Raw genomic sequence first — 5,000 nt, 5'->3', positions numbered from 1 at the left:
TTACGACAAAACATTAACAAATACGAGACTATAACAATATAAAACTACATATGTAATTTAATTAATCAAAATTAATAATTTTTTTTGATTTTTCAGTGATCCAGAACCGATAAGTCGAAAATTTTAACAATCATATTTTTGCATTCTGTACCGTGGATCCATCGTTAAACGCTATTAAACTAACGTCCGTGATGGTATAAATGCAGATTTTCGCTCCGTTTAGCCAAAATAACGAACTTTAGGTGCGCTCCGAAATATTTCAAAGTCCCAGCGGCGTATTGCTTCGCCTCTTAGAACCGATTAGTCGAAAATTTTAACAATCATATTTTTGCATTCTGTACCGTGGATCGATCGTTAAACGCTATTGAACTAACGTCCGTGATGGTATAAATGCAGATTTTCGCTCCGTTTAGCCAAAATAACGAACTTTAGGTGCGCTCCGAAATATTTCAAAGTCCCAGCGGCGTATTGCTTCGCCTCTTAGAACCGATTAGTCGAAAATTTTAACAATCATATTTTTGCATTCTGTACCGTGGATCCATCGTTAAACGCTATTAAACTAACGTCCGTGATGGTATAAATGCAGATTTTCGCTCCGTTTAGCCAAAATAACGAACTTTAGGTGCGCTCCGAAATATTTCAAAGTCCCAGCGGCGTATTGCTTCGCCTCTTAGAACCGATTAGTCGAAAATTTTAACAATCATATTTTTGCATTCTGTACCGTGGATCCATCGTTAAACGCTATTAAACTAACGTCCGTGATGGTATAAATGCAGATTTTCGCTCCGTTTAGCCAAAATAACGAACTTTAGGTGCGCTCCGAAATATTTCAAAGTCCCAGCGGCGTATTGCTTCGCCTCTTAGAACCGATTAGTCGAAAATTTTAACAATCATATTTTTGCATTCTGTACCGTGGATCGATCGTTAAACGCTATTGAACTAACGTCCGTGATGGTATAAATGCAGATTTTCGCTCCGTTTAGCCAAAATAACGAACTTTAGGTGCGCTCCGAAATATTTCAAAGTCCCAGCGGCGTATTGCTTCGCCTCTTAGAACCGATTAGTCGAAAATTTTAACAATCATATTTTTGCATTCTGTACCGTGGATCCATCGTTAAACGCTATTAAACTAACGTCCGTGATGGTATAAATGCAGATTTTCGCTCCGTTTAGCCAAAATAACGAACTTTAGGTGCGCTCCGAAATATTTCAAAGTCCCAGCGGCGTATTGCTTCGCCTCTTAGAACCGATTAGTCGAAAATTTTAACAATCATATTTTTGCATTCTGTACCGTGGATCCATCGTTAAACGCTATTAAACTAACGTCCGTGATGGTATAAATGCAGATTTTCGCTCCGTTTAGCCAAAATAACGAACTTTAGGTGCGCTCCGAAATATTTCAAAGTCCCAGCGGCGTATTGCTTCGCCTCTTAGAACCGATTAGTCGAAAATTTTAACAATCATATTTTTGCATTCTGTACCGTGGATCGATCGTTAAACGCTATTGAACTAACGTCCGTGATGGTATAAATGCAGATTTTCGCTCCGTTTAGCCAAAATAACGAACTTTAGGTGCGCTCCGAAATATTTCAAAGTCCCAGCGGCGTATTGCTTCGCCTCTTAGAACCGATTAGTCGAAAATTTTAACAATCATATTTTTGCATTCTGTACCGTGGATCCATCGTTAAACGCTATTGAACTAACGTCCGTGATGGTATAAATGCAGATTTTCGCTCCGTTTAGCCAAAATAACGAACTTTAGGTGCGCTCCGAAATATTTCAAAGTCCCAGCGGCGTATTGCTTCGCCTCTTAGAACCGATTAGTCGAAAATTTTAACAATCATATTTTTGCATTCTGTACCGTGGATCCATCGTTAAACGCTATTAAACTAACGTCCGTGATGGTATAAATGCAGATTTTCGCTCCGTTTAGCCAAAATAACGAACTTTAGGTGCGCTCCGAAATATTTCAAAGTCCCAGCGGCGTATTGCTTCGCCTCTTAGAACCGATTAGTCGAAAATTTTAACAATCATATTTTTGCATTCTGTACCGTGGATCGATCGTTAAACGCTATTGAACTAACGTCCGTGATGGTATAAATGCAGATTTTCGCTCCGTTTAGCCAAAATAACGAACTTTAGGTGCGCTCCGAAATATTTCAAAGTCCCAGCGGCGTATTGCTTCGCCTCTTAGAACCGATTAGTCGAAAATTTTAACAATCATATTTTTGCATTCTGTACCGTGGATCCATCGTTAAACGCTATTGAACTAACGTCCGTGATGGTATAAATGCAGATTTTCGCTCCGTTTAGCCAAAATAACGAACTTTAGGTGCGCTCCGAAATATTTCAAAGTCCCAGCGGCGTATTGCTTCGCCTCTTAGAACCGATTAGTCGAAAATTTTAACAATCATATTTTTGCATTCTGTACCGTGGATCGATCGTTAAACGCTATTGAACTAACGTCCGTGATGGTATAAATGCAGATTTTCGCTCCGTTTAGCCAAAATAACGAACTTTAGGTGCGCTCCGAAATATTTCAAAGTCCCAGCGGCGTATTGCTTCGCCTCTTAGAACCGATTAGTCGAAAATTTTAACAATCATATTTTTGCATTCTGTACCGTGGATCCATCGTTAAACGCTATTAAACTAACGTCCGTGATGGTATAAATGCAGATTTTCGCTCCGTTTAGCCAAAATAACGAACTTTAGGTGCGCTCCGAAATATTTCAAAGTCCCAGCGGCGTATTGCTTCGCCTCTTAGAACCGATTAGTCGAAAATTTTAACAATCATATTTTTGCATTCTGTACCGTGGATCCATCGTTAAACGCTATTAAACTAACGTCCGTGATGGTATAAATGCAGATTTTCGCTCCGTTTAGCCAAAATAACGAACTTTAGGTGCGCTCCGAAATATTTCAAAGTCCCAGCGGCGTATTGCTTCGCCTCTTAGAACCGATTAGTCGAAAATTTTAACAATCATATTTTTGCATTCTGTACCGTGGATCCATCGTTAAACGCTATTAAACTAACGTCCGTGATGGTATAAATGCAGATTTTCGCTCCGTTTAGCCAAAATAACGAACTTTAGGTGCGCTCCGAAATATTTCAAAGTCCCAGCGGCGTATTGCTTCGCCTCTTAGAACCGATTAGTCGAAAATTTTAACAATCATATTTTTGCATTCTGTACCGTGGATCGATCGTTAAACGCTATTGAACTAACGTCCGTGATGGTATAAATGCAGATTTTCGCTCCGTTTAGCCAAAATAACGAACTTTAGGTGCGCTCCGAAATATTTCAAAGTCCCAGCGGCGTATTGCTTCGCCTCTTAGAACCGATTAGTCGAAAATTTTAACAATCATATTTTTGCATTCTGTACCGTGGATCCATCGTTAAACGCTATTAAACTAACGTCCGTGATGGTATAAATGCAGATTTTCGCTCCGTTTAGCCAAAATAACGAACTTTAGGTGCGCTTCGAAATATTTCAAAGTCCCAGCGGCGTATTGCTTCGCCTCTTAGAACCGATTAGTCGAAAATTTTAACAATCATATTTTTGCATTCTGTACCGTGGATCGATCGTTAAACGCTATTGAACTAACGTCCGTGATGGTATAAATGCAGATTTTCGCTCCGTTTAGCCAAAATAACGAACTTTAGGTGCGCTCCGAAATATTTCAAATTCCCAGCGGCGTATTGCTTCGCCTCTTAGAACCGATTAGTCGAAAATTTTAACAATCATATTTTTGCATTCTGTACCGTGGATCCATCGTTAAACGCTATTAAACTAACGTCCGTGATGGTATAAATGCAGATTTTCGCTCCGTTTAGCCAAAATAACGAACTTTAGGTGCGCTTCGAAATATTTCAAAGTCCCAGCGGCGTATTGCTTCGCCTCTTAGAACCGATTAGTCGAAAATTTTAACAATCATATTTTTGCATTCTGTACCGTGGATCCATCGTTAAACGCTATTAAACTAACGTCCGTGATGGTATAAATGCAGATTTTCGCTCCGTTTAGCCAAAATAACGAACTTTAGGTGCGCTCCGAAATATTTCAAAGTCCCAGCCGCGTATTGCTTTGCCCCGAAATTTTTCAAAGTTCCAGCGGCGTGTTGCTTTCAAAGTGCCTCCCTCTAAATACCGATCGGCAGGCCGCTAGGTCGGCGACGCACGGGCTTACGCCCAGGCGTATACGGGGGCAAATCGCCGTGAGAGCGTGCGATTTTGACTTTCGCAATAAGATAGTCTCCTTTATGAAAAGGAGCGTACACGTCTCCCAAAAAAAAAAACAGTTTCATGACGATCAATGTAGTTCTTGATCGAAATGTATCATAGGACGAAGATTTTATCGAAAAGTACGAACTTTGGCGACGCATCGAAATTTTTCAAAGTTCCAACGGCGTGTTGCTTTCAAAGTGCCTCCCTCTAAATACCGATCGGCAGGCCGCTAGGTCGGCGACGCACGGGCTTACGCCCAGGCGTATACGGGGGCAAATCGCCGTGAGAGCGTGCGATTTTGACTTTCGCAATAAGATAGTCTCCTTTATGAAAAGGAGCGTACACGTCTCCCAAAAAAAAAAACAGTTTCATGACGATCAATGTAGTTCTTGATCGAAATGTATCATAGGACGAAGATTTTATCGAAAAGTACGAACTTTGGCGACGCATCGAAATTTTTCAAAGTTCCAACGGCGTGTTGCTTTCAAAGTGCCTCCCTCTAAATACCGATCGGCAGGCCGCTAGGTCGGCGACGCACGGGCTTACGCCCAGGCGTATACGGGGGCAAATCGCCGTGAGAGCGTGCGATTTTGACTTTCGCAATAAGATAGTCTCCTTTATGAAAAGGAGCGTACACGTCTCCCAAAAAAAAAAACAGTTTCATGACGATCAATGTAGTTCTTGATCGAAATGTATCATAGGACGAAGATTTTATCGAAAAGTACGAACTTTGGCGACGCATCGAAATTTTTCAAAGTTCCAACGGCGTGTTGCTTT

This window comes from Osmia lignaria, unplaced genomic scaffold (genome assembly GCF_051020975.1).
Source record: "Osmia lignaria lignaria isolate PbOS001 unplaced genomic scaffold, iyOsmLign1 scaffold0006, whole genome shotgun sequence".
In the NCBI taxonomy this organism is placed as follows: Eukaryota; Metazoa; Arthropoda; class Insecta; order Hymenoptera; family Megachilidae; genus Osmia; species Osmia lignaria.
This window is presented reverse-complemented; position numbering follows the sequence as displayed.